The sequence below is a fragment of the Dermacentor albipictus genome, chromosome 3 (assembly GCF_038994185.2).
Source record: "Dermacentor albipictus isolate Rhodes 1998 colony chromosome 3, USDA_Dalb.pri_finalv2, whole genome shotgun sequence".
Classification (NCBI taxonomy): Eukaryota; Metazoa; Arthropoda; class Arachnida; order Ixodida; family Ixodidae; genus Dermacentor; species Dermacentor albipictus.
Window position 1 is genome coordinate 152,103,957 of NC_091823.1, and position 18,742 is coordinate 152,122,698.

At 50.9% G+C, this 18,742-nt stretch overlaps 1 long non-coding RNA gene across 1 annotated transcript; it reads right to left on the reverse strand.

Annotated features, from left to right (window-relative positions):
• Nucleotides 1-13,497: 13,497 nt before the first annotated feature.
• LOC139056984 (uncharacterized) lies at nt 13,498-16,550 on the reverse strand. Its single transcript, XR_011512489.1, has 3 exons — nt 16,143-16,550; nt 14,523-14,732; nt 13,498-13,701 (listed from the first exon to the last, which is right to left on the reverse strand). It is a non-coding gene; the product is annotated as an uncharacterized lncRNA (long non-coding RNA).
• Nucleotides 16,551-18,742: the final 2,192 nt, after the last annotated feature.

Genomic DNA, 18,742 nt, shown 5'->3' on the forward strand with positions numbered 1-18,742 from the left:
ACCGTCGGCATCGTTTAGATGCGGCGTATGCCAAACAAACGATCATGACATCGCTTCCACGACCTGTCCTACGAAGTTGAAGGCCACTAAGAAGGCTCGACAACGCTATTCTCGACAACTAGCACGGACCCCTCGAGATTCATCAATGAAACAAGTCCCTGTGCACAACCGTTACGCCGTTCTGGCCTCGCTGGAAGAGGACACTAGCCAGGTGACAAAAGCAAGTACAGAGACAAGTGATGCTGCCACTCGTACCTACAGCGCAGCTGTTACGTCGTCCACTTCACGACCGCAACGGGCATCACAATCGATAGAAGACACGCCGCTTCCTTTGGCAGATGAAGAGTTCGAGGTCGACGCTCGCCTCGTCAACCTTGAAAGGGAGATCCAACGTCTCAAGGGACGCCATACAGTGCTCCGGCGTCATCATGACGGAGCGCGGCCGTCGCATTCGCCGTTCTCGTCTAGTCCTGCTCATATGGCTAACCCGGCATCTGTGTCGAAGCCTCTTTCACCCCAAGAACTCCTGCGCTTCGTTGCGCAACAGCTCCAGCATCTCACCTCGGTTCTACTGGCCAATCTTAATCTATGATGGCTGCTACGTCTTCAAGTGTGCCACAAGGCATCTTACAGTGGAACTGTCGCGGCATCGCGGGGAAGGTCGGAGAGCTGTGTCAGCGTCTCAGATATGAGAAGCTGCGTGCTTGGGCTCTACTGCTTCAAGAATCCAACGGCCTGCCACCCATTCCAGGATTTGTGGCATACTCATCGCCTTCAATGTTGGATCGTAGGAATGCTACGCCCGATGTCCCTCAAGGAAAGGTTGCAGCGTATGTAAGATGCACTCTTCATCAGACTCGTGTTGATCTTTCACGGTGGTGTACTCTATGGCAAGAAGTCGTGGCCGTATTGGGTCGTCTCCAACGCACGGACGTTATCATCGTTTCATACTATGCCCGCCCTTACAGCGGTTGTGCGGCGTGGTTGTGTCTCGGCTGGCTGGCGCACCTACGACAGAAACATCCTGGTTGCCCCATTATGGTCGCAGGAGATTTTAACGCGCCCCACACCACATGGGGATACGCTATTTCCAGTGCGCGTGGTACATCTGTGCTGGACACATTTATGGACGCCCAATTCACTCTGCTTAATAATGTGTCAGTGCCTACTCGTCGGCGAGACCACCCTTGCGCGCCGCCACAATCACCGGACTTATCTTGGTGGCTAGGAAGGACGACCGTCTCGTGGTCATGTGAACCCGACTGCTGGGGTAGCGACCATCATCCGATTCACTTTGGCTTATCTTCGGGCGGAACAGGCCGCCTCCGCCGACTATGTCGAGTGGCGGACTGGGATCGATACAGGGCGGTATCAGAAAGCAATGTATCCAACTTCATGGTGGACCCGTCCCATTGTTTTAAAGCGGCATTAGATGAGGCGACACGTACGTCGTGGGTTGATGAATCGCGAACCGCTCCTGATTTGCAACTTCTGCGTCTCTGGGCGTCGTGCCGCCGAGCAGAACTTGCATCAGAACGTGACCCTGCATCAAATACCCTTCGCTTAGAGGCCCCACGCCTTAATGCAGTAGCTCGGCGCCATGAACACCGCTTAGAACGTGGCCGCTGGATGGACTCTTCTCTCGGACCTTCGTCGTCCAATGCCTCCATTTGGCGCACCTTCCGAGTAATGGAACGTGGTCGGCGCCCTCCAGAGCCCGCAGCCTACGCCCTGTTAGCATCGGGCCAGACACCAGCAGTATTCGCAGAAACTGTCGCCCACACCTTTTTTCCGGCTTTGGACACAGCACCGCCTCCCTTCGTTGTTCAAAAGTGCCTTCCCGCGGATGCAGGCACGCCGCCTACGCTCTCTGATATCGAGGGTATACAAGCTGCCTTCACTATGGCGGAATTTTTGGCGGCAATCGACCTGTCGTAGCCATGCAAGGCACCAGGACCGGATGGCATACCGTATGAACTTTATAAAAACACCGAAGGCAAGGTTCTCGAAGTGCTGTTGGGGGCCATAAACGAAGCTTGGGCTACAGGAGTCATTCCCGATTCTTGGCGGCATGCAGAAATGGTCTCTATTCACAAACCCGGAAAACCCCAAGATAATATCGCTCATATGTGCCCAATAGCACTAACCTCAACGTTAGCCAAGTTGATGGAGCGTATGCTCGTGACACGTATTACATGGTGGCTCGACCGGTACTCATGGTATCATCCTGGCCAAATCGGGTTCCGTGCTCATCTAGGCGCAGAGGATGGCCTTGCGTACCTATCTTCTATGGTTCTCATCGGAGGCCGCTCCTGAAGAATTGGCACGATTCTGGCAATGGATATTCGTAAAGCATACGACCATGTGAGTCACGAAGCAATTGTCGGAATTCTCCAATGGCTTCAATTCCCTAGCCCTGTCTGCACATTCGTCGAAGCCTTGCTGTGCGCTCGCACCTTCTCCATTCGCCTGGCTGGCCAATCAGTAGGTCAGTTCGTCGCACATCGGGGTGTCCCACAAGGATCTGTGCTCGCACCCGTCCTTTTCAATATTGCTCTCCTTCCACTAGCCTGGAAGCTAGCCACGATACATAACGCACAGTACATAATGTACGCAGACGACATCACTGTCTGGTCAGTTGATCGTGAAATCTGCCACCAAGAACAAGCGCTCCAAGTGGCCCTAAACATGACGCACAACTGGTGTGCTCAGATAGGCCTTGACATTTCCAAGGACAAGACGACGTACATGTCAGAAGTTGATACGATACAGTTGATACGTCGGACTGCGAAGAAATCTGGCGGAGCGAGCACCCACGTGGCTCGCCTTCTGGTCCGTTCCGTATTGCAACCACGACTCGTCTACAGAGCCCAGTTTCATCATCTTACGAAGGCACAATGGGCTCACCTTGAGGCCATTAATAATGAAGCTATGCGGGCCATAACGGAACTACCACGTCTCACTCCGTTGCCAACCCTACAGGCTGAGTCCCAACTCAATACTATTGAGGAACTCATACGCCAACGTCGATGCGCGCGTGCCCTAAAGCCACCATATTTCGGCTCGGCTGCTTCGCTGGCCAGGTACATGGGACACGAAATAGACAATCCAGCATCTACGAGACCCGATGAAGCTCCGTGGAAAAGGGTACAATTAAGTGACAATAAGCCTCTTGGTCGTCTGTATAGCCCGGTTCTTCGTCAGGCGAATGCCCATTTTTCCCGCCTTCATCGTGCCGATGACAATCAAGACAATACGACTCTTGTAGCATACACTGATGCCAGTGTTAATGGCACCATGATTCCTGCAGCTCTCGTGTGTGTCCATTGATACCAGAGGCAGGCCAAACGTGCTCGTATGTTGCCGATCCTGCACCACCGGCCTACCTTCCCGAGCTTGCTGCCATACGAGACGGCTTGGCCGCGTTGCTACCTACTTTTCAAGATGCCCGATACTCTCAACTCATCATTCGCACAGACTCGACCCATCCACGACATACGTAGGGTATCTCAGTCCACCCAATTGTCAGATAGCATTCACCGTCTTGCTGCCACTACGAATATCCTCATACGCGTCCAGTGGGTGCGTCGAGCAGCCCTGCCGGGTCTCCTTGAAGCAGATATGGCAACCCACCCACAGATTACAACATACCCACTTCCACATTTTCCTGAAGACGCCTGTGGACGACTGATCTGGGAAAAGGAAAACCTCCGACATACCACACGAGCTCTCATACCTCCGTGTGGGTCAGACCTCCCTGGCGGGTTAACCAGCCAAGAGGAGGTTACGTTAAGGCGGCTACGTGTCGGGGTCGCACTCACCCTGTCTGTGACCGCTCTCTGGCCACAACGGCGAGAGAGCGGCTCATCGTGCCCATTTCGCAACGCAGGAATCCAAAATGTGACAGTGACACACCTATTATAGACGTGCCCAGGGCTTCATCTAAGCAGTCTCCGCCATCTCCGGGCAACAGGCCTTCGGCCTGGCCGCCCACCCGACCTTAAACGTTGGATTCATAGACCCTATCATCGTTAACTCCTAGATTTTTTGCACGAGTCAGATCTGTTCGTGTATTTCTAACATCTTTTGTATTATGCCTAAGGGAATGCTTTCGAAAAAAAGGGAAGTTTAAGAACCTAAGGAACGAACTAAGGAACCATGTGGACAACTTAAGATCGACCGCGGCGCCGCTGTGTATGCGAAATGGCGTCTGGCATCACCTCATAGTCCAGTTTGCCAACACGTCGGGTGATCTTGTATGGTCCGAAATAGCATCGCAAGATTTTCTGACTGAGTCCTCGTCATCGTATTGGCGTCCAAACCCAAAAATGGTCTCCACGCTGGTACTGGACTTAGCGTCGTCGGCGGCTGTAGCGTCGGCTGTCGGTACGCTGCTGCTTCTTGAACTGTAGTTGGGCGAGCTGTCGGGCTTCTTCGGCTCGCTGGAGATAGATAGCGACGTCAAGGTTCTCTTCGTTGGTGACGTGCGACAGCATGGCGTCGAGCGTCGTCGTCGAGTTTCTTCTGTAAAGCAGCTTGAACCTTGTGATCTGTGTTTCTTGCCCCGCTGTGTTATGAGCAAAGGTTACATACGGCGGGACCGCGTACCACGTCTTGTGCTACACGTCGACGTGCCTTGCTAGCATGTTGGCGAGTGTCATGTTCAGGCGCTCCGTGAGAGCATTCGTCTACGGCTGGTAGGCAGTTGTCCTCCGGTGGCTTGTCTGGCTGTATTGCAGAATGGCTTGGGTGAGCTTTGCTGTAAAGGTCGTTCCTCTGTCGGTGATGAGGACTTCTGGGGCACCATGTCGCAGCAGGGTGTTCTCGACGAAAAATTTCGCCACATCGGCTGCGCTGCCTTTCGGTAGAGTTTTAGTTTTAGCGAAGTGCGTTAGATAGTCCGTCGCCACGACGATGCACTTATTTCCTGATGTTGATTACGGAAACGGTCCCAAAAAATCTATCCCTATCTGCTGAAACGGTTGGCAAGGAGGTTAGATCGGCTGTACTAATCCTGCTGGTCTTGTCGGTGGTGTCTTCCGTCGCTGAAAGTCTTGGCCTGTCTTGACGTAACGGTGACGTCAGCGGTCAGACGCGGCCATTAATACCTTTCCTGTATCCTCAACAGCGTCTGGGAGAATCCGGGGGGCCCATCAGTTGGATCCTTATGTAGGGCGTGCAATACTTCTGGACGCAGCGCTAACGTACAACAAGAAGGTAGTTGGCGCGGACTGGTGAGAAGTTCTTCACGAGCAGGTTGTTTTGTTGCGTGAACGAAGACAATCCGCGCTTTAACTTCCAAATACTCGACGAGGCCTTTTAGCTCCGGGTCTGCTCGATGCTCATTATTGGAGTCTTCCGCGCCTATTATTCCAAGGAAGGCTTCGTCATCCTCCTCGTCTTTAGGCGGGGGATCGATGGGGGCTCGTGATGGGCAGTCGGCGTCATAATCTTTAGTCTGGACTTGTAGATTACCGTGACGTCATATTCTTGCAGTCTGTGTCTCCACCGCGCCAGCCGTCCTGAAGGGTCATTTAAGTTAGCCTGCCAACACAATGCGTGATTGTCCCTGACGACTTTTAATGACCTGCCATATAGGTATGGGTGGAATTTCGCTGTAGCCCAAATGATGGCGAGGCATTCCTTTTCAGTCGTAGAATAATTGTCTTCCGCTTTTTGACAGCTACCGGTTAGCGTCGGATATCACTCGTTCAAGTCCGTCTTTTCTCTGGACTAGGACGGCACCGATGCCTAGGCTACTGGCGTCAGTGTGGATTTCGGTATCGTCGTCCTCATCGAAATGTGCAAGTACGGCAGGTGACTGCATGCGCCGTTTGAGTTCTTGAAATGCGTTGGCCTGCTGGATTTCCCACTTGCACTCGACATCGCATTTGGTTATATGTGTTAGTAGCTCCGCAATGCGCGAAAACTCCTTGACGAAGTGCCTATAGTCGACACATGCCAAGAAATCTACGCACTGCCTTCTTGTCGGTGGGCTGTGGGAACATTGCGTTGGCAGCCGTCTTCTGTGGGTAGGAGCGGACTCCAGATATCTGATGACGTTGCCTAGGAACAGGAGCTTATTGTAAGCGAAGCGGCACTTTTCCGGCTTCAGAGTGAGCCCTGATGACTTGATGGCCTCTCATACTGTCGCATGCCGCCTAAGGTGATCGTCGAAATTTCCGGCGAAGAAAATGACGCCATCCAAGTAAACAAGACACGAGTGCTACTTCAGTGCGGCTAATACCATGTCCATGCCGCGGTGGAACTTTGTAAGTGCCGAGCACGGTCGGAATGGCATGATCTTGAACTCTTAGAGGCCATCTAGCATGATGAAGGCGGTCTTATCGCGATCTCTATCAACTTCTATTTGCCAGTAGCCAGACTTGAAGTCCATCGATGCGAAGTATTTAGCGTTGCAGAGCCGATCCAATGCCTCGTCCGTCCGTAGAAGGGGGTTAACGTCCTTCTTCGTGGCCTTGTTAATTCGGCGATGATCGGCGCAGAAATGTAGGGGTCCATCCTTTTTCTTCACCAAGGTTACGGGAGAGGACCACTGCCTCTTCGACGGCTGCATGATGTCGTCGCGCAGCATTTCGTCTACTTGTTGCCGAATAGCGTCACGTTCTCGCGTCGAAACTGGGTAAGGGCTCTGACGGAGTGGTCGAGCGCGCTCTTCAGTTATTATGCGATGCTTCGCGACTGGTATTTGTCGAATCCTCAACAACGTCGAAAAACACTATTTTGTATCGTCGAAGAAGATTTCTGAGCTGTTGCTGCTTACTCATAGGGAGACTTGGATTTATGTCGAAGTCTCGTTGGGAAAATATGGTCGTCAGGGTAGATGCGACAGAATGCGAGAGGACGAACACATTGCTGGTTTCCAGAATTTCCTCGATGCACCCGAATGTCGTGTCATTGTTGACGCGCTTGAACTCCCGCCTGAAGTTTCTCAGTAACACCTTCGTTCTTCCTCCAGGCAGTCCAGTTATCCCTCACTCGACACATATTTCACGGTGGAGTAGTAGCCGTTGGTTACCCTCGATGACGCCTTTTCTACGTCAGCGGTTGTTTCGGTGCTGACGGAAATAACAATGTTGGAGCTCGGTGGGATGCTCACTTCATCTTCGAGCACTGGCGTGGGCACTAGGAGAGCTCTCCGGCAGTACCGCTTTGTCTTCCGACAGCGTTATCTATTTCGACGTCAGGTCGATGACTCAGGTCGTGTTGGGTTAGGCATTCCATGCCGAGCATGACATCTCGTCAACAGTGTTTGAGGATAACGGGGGTGACAGGGTATGTTCTCTCATGAACGATGATTCCTGCCATGCTGATTCTAGCCGGCGTAATGAGGTGTCCTCCAGCGGTCCTAATTCGAGGGCTTTCCCATGCCACCCTAGCTAGTTTTAACTAGGCGGCGATGTATCCACTCATGACGGAGTAATCGGCTCCTGTGTCCACTAAGGCGGTGACTGCGTGGCCGTCAAAAAGCATGTCGAGGACAGTGGTTCTTTGTGTTGTCTTACAGATGGGTCTTGGCGTCGGATTACGGTTGCGTCGCGTTGACCTGTGGCTGGTACGTGGCGTCGTCAGGTCGTCTTTCGTAGGCGTATTCTTTGCTTCTAGACTTCGTCGGGTCTGCGGCGTGTCGTTGTTATATCGTCGAGATAGTCTCTTCGGCGTCCTCATCGGCGGCGGAGGATCTTCGTCAGTTCCACGAACTGTAACCGCACCTGCATAGGTTGCTGCTTTTAGTTTTCCGGATATGGGCTCTCAGAGCGGCCCCCGGCTGGGCCAGTGTATCGACGGCGCTGCGGCAACAGGTAGCGGCCTGGTGATGGCGAACGGGGCGGTTTTCGAGAGCTAAATTTAGTAGCGACGAGGTAGTCGGCAATACCGCAAAGGCGTTCACCTTGCTGTGGACGCGGAGCGTTGGCGGCGAACCCTCGTAGTCCCATTTCGCAGTATGGGCATCGGCGGTAGATATGTCCGGCTTCTCCGCAGTGATAACAGAGCGGGCACTCCTCGGGTGCGCGCCAAATTTCCGTCTTCCCCGCGTAGCTGTGCTGGGCGACATGTAGGCGTGCTGGCAGCAGCGGTTGTGGACGACGGAATCGCGGCATCACAGGGCCCTGGCGCGGTCGCGGAGGGGGATGTTGACGATGGCAAAGCGGCGTAGGTCATCGCTGCCGGGTGGGTCTGCAGTCATTCTAGTTTCCCCTGAGGAACTCCAAGAGATCGCTGAACCTCCTCTTTCATGATGTCGGAAAAGGAGTCAACTTGAGGTAGCGGCAAAGGGAATACCTTGCGCAGTTCTTCACGCACAATTGCATTGATGGTCTCTTGAAGGTTGTCTGAACCCAGTCGTTGGATGGCGTACTGCGGCGTGAGCACTTGTCACAGCCACCGTCAAACTTCCGCCACACATCATGGTTGAACGGCTCGCTCCTATGCGCTATTTCCCAACGAGCTCAATTCTGGAGCATGTAGAAGTGCTGTGTTCTGCTGAGTTCATGCTGAGCGAGTTTCGCAACGTTTTGAACAGACGCAAACGTCGCTCCGCTCCCGGTTCCTGCGGCGTTACTCATCAAGTCCTGAGGAACATCGACGCAGCTCAGCTTCGGTCAATTCTCGAGGTCTTCAACTCGGTCTCGCGCAGCGGCATCATTCCTGCCGACTAGAAAGAGGCGATCGTCGTTCCCATTCTCAAGCTCGACAAACCAGCTTCGAACATCAACTCCTATCGTCCAGTATCGCTAACCTGGGCACCCGGCAAAACTATGAAGTCCATGGCTTTGCACCACCTTGAATGGATTGCCCCCGCCCTAGACGCCTTTGCCCCTGAAGAAAGCGGCTTTCGCCGACTGCGCTGGACAGCTGATTCCATCGCGGAGGTTGTCGCTACGCTCGAGGACGCGCCAAGCCGCCGCGAAGCCCGATACCTGGTGCTGCTCGATGTGGAACGCGCGTTCGACGGCCTCCCGCACGGTACCACCAATCAAGTGCTTCGCGAGCTGCGTATCACTGGCCGCCTACTGGACTATGTCTCGGCCTTTCTTAACGACCGACCCCTCAGAGTGCACGTGGGTGACGCGCTCAGCACCCCCCGTAGCGTGACCTCTGTTGTTCCTCAGGGCAGTGTCCTCAGCCCTTTTCTCTTCAACTTGGCGCTGGCACGGCTCGCTGATTTCATCACGAAGCTGACAGCCTTCGAAGTCCGTGTGGCGATTTACGCTGATGACATCGCTCTTTTTGCTTGTGGGCCCACGGATCGTGGCTACTATGTGCGTCAATCACTTCAGTCGGCGATCAACGCCGTGGATGAATATCTCGGCAGCATAGGGATTCAGCTTTCGGCTTCAAAAACCGAGGCGCTACTAATTCACCCCCGTGCGAGCCGTGCACGCTTCGAAGTGCCAACTCTCTCGCTGGGCGGAAGCCCCCTCCCGTGGCAGAGAAAAGTCCGATATCTCGGCCTCCAGATTGACTGCCACCTCAACTTTAACGCGGCCACCACACAACACTTCAGGGACTCCAGGAAAGTCGCAGGCGCCGCACGCTCCCTGCTCACCCGAGGCCGCGGCTGCACACCGCATCTTGCGCTCCGAGTTTAAATCTCGATCGCAACGTCGCGAGCGCTCTACGCGCTTCCACTCACCAACGCCAGTGCAGCCAATTGGAAGGCCGTCGACTTCGAGCGCCGCACCGCAGTTCGCCAAATGTACGCGCTTCCCCGCTTCTCGCAAGTGGGGGCAACACTCGCCGAAGCGTGAAATTGGCCGCCCTCACTTCGCGCGCGGAAACAAGCGCTTCACCACATCGAGCATCTGCAACGGTCGCCACAGGGTCAGCGTCTCGTGTGCCGCCTTCACACCCTCGAGGGCTCGGGCATGGGCCAGCGTGCCACCGAGTTCAGCACTCGCATCGCCTCTTTGCCTCAACTCCTCCCACTGCCACCTTTGCCGCAAGCGTCAGCGCCCCTCGACTTAAACATCACCGTCCCGGACGTCAAGAGCAAGCGACAAACAGCACTGTGTGCCATGCAACAGGAGGCGGCTGCATTGATCTTCGAACATCTACGCGACCGACTCCTAGTGTACACTGTCGGATCCGTGTCCAGTGACGATTCTGCCACTGCCGCGTGCATGGCACCGGACATTTCTGCGTCTCGACAGTGCCGCATTCATTTTCCTGCCTCGTCGACAGTCGTCGAACTCGCGGCGATTGACCTCGCGGCTGACCTACTTCTTCAGCAGTGCGGTGTCTCGTCTGCCGCGATACTGTCGGACTCGCGTGTGGCTCTGTGCATGCTGAGGAAGGACTATGCCGGTCTTCCGCTTGTGCAGCGCGCGGGATCAAAACTGCGCCATCGCGTAAATCAGGGCTGCGATTTGGCTTTGCAATGGGTCCCCGCGCACTTCGGCCTGCCCGCGTACGAAGCGGCCGACGCCCTCGCGAGGCATGCTCTCTCGACTCGCTTCTCCTTCGCCAGCTCCGTCACCCGTTTCGACGTGGCCAAGACGGCGATACTGCGCATCCTCCGCGCGCACCACCGTGTCCGCGCGTTGCTGCAGGTACGCCCCCTCGCCTCCTCCCCCTCGCGGGTCTCTCCCGCTGGGACCGCTCGTCTCTCCTTCGGCCTCGCCTCGGCTGCTGCAACACGGCCGCCAGAATGCACAGACTGAACGGAAGAGGCAGCCCCGCGTGCTTGGACTGCGGCGAGGAAGAGACGCTTGAGCACCTTCTGCTCCGCTGCCCGGCCTTCGATGTTGAGCGCACTGCGCTATTTGCATCATACCGTCACGTGGAACTGCCCTGTGACTCGGAGGGAGCACTTCTCTTTCCGGCAGCCAACCCTTCCATCGTCAGGAAAGTGCTCCCTGCCCTACATGACTTTTGCTGTGACACGCAGCTGAGAGCGCGGCTGTAAGCCCCGCATTGCTTCTTCACCCTTCTTGTCATTTTTTTTCCGCCTCCTTTTCCTTCTCTCCCTGATCTTTTTCTCCCCATTCCCCTTTCCCTGTGCAGTGCTTTTGAGGCGTCCTCCTCTGAGAGACAGTTACGGCACTGCACTTCTCCCTTCCTCTCATTTAAAACTCACTACACACAGCACTTGTCGGCTATACTGCCGTGCGCATTTCCAGAGTTTTCTCAATCTTCCTCAATCTTTGGTGCCTCTGTGGAAAACTCAGCCTCGGTCTGGGGTGGGTTCCGGATCAGTCCGGCGAACGGTTCTTGCTTAAGGCCCCGAATCAGGAAGCGGACTTTTTTCTCCTCCGATATTTCCGTGTTGGCGTTCCGGAAAATACGGGCCATCTTATCCATGAAGATCGCTATGGTCTCATTGGGAAGTTGTACTCTGGTTTCTAGTGTAGTTTGGGCTCGCTCTTTACGCGCGACGCTTCTAAACTTTTGCAGGAGGCCGCTTCGAGCAGGTCCCACTACTTTAGGGTGGCTTCTCAATTCTAGAACCACGTGTTGGCAGCGTCTTCCAATGCGAAATAGACATGTCGAAGCTTGTCGTCGCTGTTCCAGCTCTTAATCCTAACGACCTTCTCATACGTCTCTAGCGAGCTTTCCGGGTCCTCGAATGTGGAACCGCGGAACGTCGGTGGCTGGCTGGGCTGCTGCAGAACTATTGTGGACGCTGCGGCTGCTTTTGGGGCTGTGTTGGTCACGATCTTCTTGTTCGTCTATAGTAGAAGTCCGTGTTCCGGGGGCAGCTGCTGTAGCCGGCGGCTTGCTCGATGTTCCGGGACCGCGTTAGTGTTGTCCTTAAGGGCCGTTTATAGTCCGACGTAACGCACGCGCGCACGCGCGCGCGCGCACGCTACGTCACGTCGCCGAAAACGAGACCTCTATAGTCGGGCGCACCGACGCAGCTAACGTAACCGGCGGCTTCCAACGCGCCCCGACGGGCCCGGCGCCGATTTGGCTCCGGAGCCATTCGCGCGTCGAAGTCGGCGGAATTCTCGCACCACAATGCATTGCGCGCGAAGAAAAAGGCGCCAACACAACTCCGCAGACGGCTTTTGCGGACGGCGCGCGACTTGGGGAGCCTTCTGCGCATGCTCTGAAGATAGCAGCCTACGGCGCGCGCGTTGAAGTATAGAGGGGATGGCATCTCGGCTGGCGCAGCGCAACGAACGCAGCGTGACTGACCGCGAACGACACTCGCCCGCGCGCCGATAACGTTGGACTATAAACGAGCCTTTACGGTCCGGGCTTGGATCACGGCTTGTCGGGGGCATTCGGTACATGAACGTAAAGCACCTCCACCAGATGTCACATGGTAGTGACGTATAAAGAACACAGTAGTAATACTGTGAAAGACGAAACTAACTTTTATTGGAAGAACCTGTGCCAACAAAAACAGGCTACACTTAAAGAAGGGTGACAATGAAGAACACAGTCGGCGATCGTCAATATCTGATCAGCGGGTCAAGCACGTCGGCTGTGATAGGTCAGTCGTCGAATGTTCCAGAGTAATTGCTGGAACCCGCATGCCTTCCACGAAGTTATAGACCATTCGCGTCTCGCATACATGCAATGAGATTAAAAAGGTTCGGCGACAGCAGGCAGCGGATTCAAGCATCGATAACATTCTAGACATTTCCAATACATGTAGGCGCATCCATTGCTGAGCGATAGCATTTGTTAGGCGGTGAAACGTGGTCAACCAAGAAAGATAAATATGTACACGTGTCAATATTGAGCGCCTTAGTCGGACGATTGCCGACATGCTTTCCATTTACGTTTGTTCCAGCCATCGTTACTTGGACGTTGCCTTCCCTTTATTGACGTTCGGGTACAATTATTCGCGCCATTACACCGCCCGCTACTACCCCTTCTATCTCGCATGTGGACGCGGGCCAACGTTGCCTCATGAGACGCTCTTTCCAACCCTTGTCGATTTCTCGTCTAAGTACGCTGGTGATGCTATTGCCACGCCGGCAGTGGCGCGCCAGGTTTCCCGCCTTCGCCTCCCCTTACAAAAAATTTTAGTAACATTTTATAAACCGTCTTTAGACAAATGTTACTAGAACCTATCGACATTCTATAAAACGTCTTTAGACACCGTAACAACTTCCTAGTAACCTCCTGCCGACTATTGGCCACCGATATTGAATTGAAAGTATAGATATAAAATGTCGATAGAATTCTTACCGACTGCTTATTATCTTATGTCGTTAGAAAGTGTCAACTGTGAAGCGACTATTTATTGACCACCTTTATACATCCTAATTACTTGCTAGTAACATCCTGTCGACTATTCGCCACAGATAGTTGACAGGATATTACTAGATAGTCGTTAGGATGTACAAAGGTGGTTAATAAATAGTCGCTTCACAGTTTTTAGAAAGTACATAAAAATTTTATCCAGAGGTAATTACTTTTGCAATTATATATTGCAAAAGCAAGCTTTGATTATCTCTGAATAAAATTTTTATTTGCTTCCTAAAAACTGTGCAATAACTATTTATTAACCACCTTTATATATCCTAACGACTTGCTAGTAACATCCTGTCAACTATCTGTCTTTGGCGAATAGTGATTGCCAAGTGGCTAGGTGTGGCATGCAACAGAAGAAGACGGGTTTCCATTTGTGCTTGAACACATCCATTTAATATCCCCGGGCTAGTAAGGAGGACGAGTTCTCCAGCTGCCCTGGAAGTAGGCTGAAATGTTGGGTTGTGTAGTCTAGAAATGAGAAGAAAAAAGGCAATATATTAGTTTTGCTACAGTGACATGAGACAAGAAGTGCCATGAGAAGTGCACAAGAGACAAGCTTTCAATCCTGTGAGCTATAAACATCTCCACCTGTTTTGTGCAAAGTCCTAAAAATGCATGAAATGACTGAATTCGTGCATTAAAGCTGGGAGCGTGATGGATGTGCATAACACCAACAGATGCACGACACATAAACTCTATCGTACCAATTGTCATCTACAAACAAAAGCTGTAAATCAACTTCAGTTTAATGAACTTCGATATTCGTATTGTGACTAGTACATGGAAGTTTTATGTGTGAATTATCTTAGGAAAGGCAAGGTGTCAGTGATAACTATGCTGCAGCTTTGCTTGGGCACAGGTACATAGAAGAGTTGATTTTTATGTTGCACTTAAGAAACACGAAATGATACAAGCAACATGTAAGCAGTTCAACAGGCATTACGGACGTTCTACAGCAAGATTACAAAATGCCTTTGTTGTGCAGGCAGACATTGTCAAAGTGAGCTTGTTACTAAACATGTTAGCTTTCCACAAGAGAGGATATTATATTATCAGTGCATTCACATGACCAGGGCCTCTATCACAAAAATACACATGCCAACAGTAATGACAATTTTCTAGTTATGGTGGCAAAGCTTGCATTATAATATGCTATTATAATCAGGTTAATAGCTATTTTAGCAGGAAAGAAAGGAGTATACCCTAAGATAGCATTGAAATTGCCATGAAAGGAGTTTTGTTGAAAACTGCACAAAGAATATTAAGATGCTTCTTTGTGACATACATACCTACTATGGTGTTGACCTTCTTGGAATCCAACGGATCCTTCTGTGGAAGGCATTTGACAGCCGCCCAAAGAAGGACCTCCCTTCAACGTCTTCTATTGAAAAAGGAGCTTTAAGGAGGCCCTCCGCGAAGTGAAAGCCTGAGTTGTTAGCATCCAGGCACAGCCTCTTCAGCAGGCCCTTTTCAAAGTATACACCGTCACCGATGTCTACCTGTGAAAGAATACAACAACCAAAGATTCATTTTATACGCATTTGATCAAGGAATGGTTAGGAAGTAGGGTAAGGTTTGCAAAAACGGAAGTCGCTGCTTCTTGTTGATTCGGTTTAAAGAACAAAGCAGCCTTACGTATACCATACATGCATTGTACTGAGCTGTGTACTTTTACGTAAGACTAGAAAGTATTGGGAACTTCAATGCGAAAGAAAGACATGCATCTGCCTAGAACTAAGCAAATGTGTGCCACCCCTTGACACAGAGTGAGATCTGGTGCTGTTTTAGTGATTAGCAGACATTGAAAGCTTCAAGCCTCATCGAGTATAGGGCCAAGCTGTGCTCGATTAGTGGCGCACAAGTGCTCGAGAACTATCAAACAAGATGCAATTGTCTTCAAATACAATTCTGACTTCCCCTTGCAGGCATGCACTTTTAAATTTACTGACTGCACTTGGGTGTAAAGATTTTGTCTGACAGAGTGAATAATCAATATACGCAAGCAGCATTTTCATAGTGAGCGCAGTCTTTAATAGGTACTGATACCTTCAATTTAGAAAGCGCTGTATATTGGGCCTCATCAAACTAATTTCACAAAAGGTTTGTCAAGGTAGAAGCATAGAACTTTAGTCATTAGAAGACAGGTGAAAGTAGTTAATTATTGCAATTATTACTGAAAATAAATTTCAGACAGCTCATCCCAATGAGAAATGGATGCAAGCAGTTTGTACATGCCACATAAGCATTTAGATATCAAAAATAGGGATTAGAGAAAACCTTCCCTTAGAGCTTCATTATTACAAGCAGCCATGCCCTCGAGAAGACATAACTTCTTTTTCTGTAGGCAGAAAGAGGCTCGAGTATTTTATTGACACATATATGTCCCCATGCATATATGTCATCTCTGTTGTAAACCTTTTTTTCATGTACATGCAAGGTGTGTTTATAACATCTCATTGTGCACAAAATTTGCGTAATAATTTAAAGACCGCGATTTTGTAGCGATGGTATTCCTTTGCGCTATTCGTTAGTAGGCTGACCGACGCCCCGGCCCGTGCTACGTACTGCAGCTGCCGGCCGTTAGCGGTGGGCGAGAACAGTGATATAGAATCGAGGGGTAAGTATCGCTACAAAATCGCAGTCTTCAAATTATTACGCACTGCCGAACGAACACAAACTTTCAATGTGTTTTCATAATTGTGTGCCCATTCAGGCATAGCAAACAAGGCGGGTAGCAGAATGCAAGTACGCTGTAACATCAGAGGAAGCTTTCGCGAAATTGCTTGCTAAATGTGCACAGCAACATGGCTAACATACGATAGGAAAGCGCTTTGCTCTAGCTAGTTACACAACGCTCATTACGCAAATCATAAGCTTCAAGAATGCGCGCAAGCGCCAAACTTGCTTACCTTTCAAGACTTGGCAAACGCTCCTTCGTCTAACAGGTACAGAAGCACCGACGTTTCTCTGGCGCAAGCACTGTAGAACTGCCGATGAACTCCAGCTCCACAAAAGCACAACCTTCAACAGTCTTCCAAACACTACAATTCGAAGCCCCAGTACCAGACTTTTGACGAGAGCGCCGGCAGGCAGCTCGGCAGAACAAAGGCAGTTCGGACGGGAGATGTACTAGGGCACTCACTGACGACACTGGTGGATCGCTCGAAACACACGGCGAACTAATGGCGTTACACGAGTCCGGAGGGTTTGGGATGGTCACTGCACACAGCAAGGAGCACGTTTTGTCTAGGCACTTCTAAAATTTACCTCAAATACCACCTTACTGCAGGGAGCACTAACGACAACCAACGTGGTGTGTCGACCAAACAAGTACTACAGTAGCGCCACTCTGCGGTTTTTTAGAAAAATGTATCTTAAAGGAAAAAATTGCGTGTTTTTTCCTAATAACATTTGATAGAGTCTTTTAATAAATTTATTTGGTCCAGAAGTGTGTACTTTGTACTTTGTGATACGAAGTTTAAGGAAATGTATATATAATAAAAACTAAGCGGATGTTGCCTTCAAGATTCGCAATTGCTTCAGGTGCATGCAGGTTGCAAAAGCATGGCCTTCGAGATCAGACTGTCACTCAAAGGAAGCCGTAGTAGGAGGCGGAGAGGCATTTAGGCCCCAATAATTGGGTTTACAGTGCCTAGGTAGGCTTCCTTATTTATAAAGTGTATACGGGGACTTCAGCCGAACCATGAGCGAGCTATACAGACGCACGCGGTACGATTCGGTGTCCGATCCGACGTGCGGCGCTGCATGTTACGGCATGAGCGGCGCGTAAGCTACGCCCACATCCAACTCCCCAGCTTGAGTTGATATTCACGTCGAGAAACGCAATATAAACAACTCTGCACCACACTGCTTCGCTTTACGCGAAGGCTGTCGATAAAATTATGCCCCTGTGAGTGACAGAACACTTCACGACGGCGGGTTGTCCACTGACGGCTCCGCTAAAGCCAGCGATAGGGCCGGTAGGCATAGCTAGGCGGACGCTGCAGCCGACGGCGCTTGCGATCCAGTCCGAGCTCGTCGAAGAGTGCTTATTTTTGCCAAAACAATGAACACTGTACACTTAGGTCGGCCGTAATTAAATACAATTGGTTTACTCGACGCAGTCGTTGCGAAGGGCAAACGTGCAAGCGAAGCGAGCGGCCTCGCTCAGACGGTCGGTGTGTGATGTCTGCTCGCGAAATGCCCTCGCGTCGCGGCTCCCGATCTCACCAGTAGCTTAGCGCTAGTGTACAAGGCGCTGGTTTGCGTAACAGGCACACGTTCGAGATAATTTTACTGAACTGGTAACTATTTCATGTCAGAAACAAACTGCAGCAGGCAAGGAAAAAGAATAACTGCGAGAAACTGGAAAGCCAGCACCGCCTCCGTGGAGGGAACGTCAGAGAACGTCACATGCCAGCCGCGCTGCCAATGGCTGCGGCCAGACGACGGTGCAGTTGTCGGACACGTCGAACGATGAAAATCTGCCCGGTTTGTCGCACGCCGGACGTCCGATCCGGCGCTTCGGCACGGGAAAACACCTCGATTCGGGCTGCAGTTTCGGCGCGTCAGACGCCGGATCGGACACCAAATCGGACCGTGTGTCTCCCGCTTTAGTTGGCGAACACGAGCCGATCAGCGCGCCGTCTAGTGCGATGGTGCATGGCCTACGGGCTTCTTTGACACCTACTGAGCACAAATTCATGATCACCGCTCATATACACGCTTCCCATGGCACTAGCTGTCGTGTTTTCGAGAATACGTGCCCACATCTTGAATTGGTGAGACCATATTTTCTCTTAGCATCCGGTATTAGAAGCATTTTTTTTCTATGAACATTCTACTATCATATGTTACTAGGAAGTTGATTAAAAATTAGGAAAACAGTTACTGTGCAAAAAAAAACATTTTTTTAAATGCAGCCAGTCTTTGCATATTCATTTATAGTTCAGATGCTGTTATATGTTCATTTTTCACTAAATCATTTTTAACAACTCTGTAGTAACCAGTGTTACTAGAAAGTTGATTGCAAATTGTGGAAAGTTACACCTGTCCATGAAACAACACTGTCTTGCACCAGCTATGTTCACTGAATAATTATAACCTTATTGAATAATATTCATGCATGTTTTGTAACTTGGGTTATGTACTTTAAGAACATAATTATTTTTATTACCTTCCTATTGAATCGTGTTTTTAAAAAGTTAAAATAGTGTGTCTTAACTTTCTAGTAACTTTCTTTTTACATACTGAAGTTAGAAAAGAAGTAACCAACTTTCTTTTTACAAACGTTACTAAAAAGTAAAAGTCAATAGGATGTTACTAAAGTTGATAGGATGTTGATAAAAGTTCTAAAGAAAGTAAGGAAGCATTTTTGTATGGGTCTGTGGCGCATGCAGGGTAAAAGTCCATTTTTGACTACCGCCATTGAGACGTCGACTTCAGTGTGTGCGACCGCGTTCTTCTATGAATTCTTTCATGGCATGTGGTCCTATTAGAAAAGCTGCTT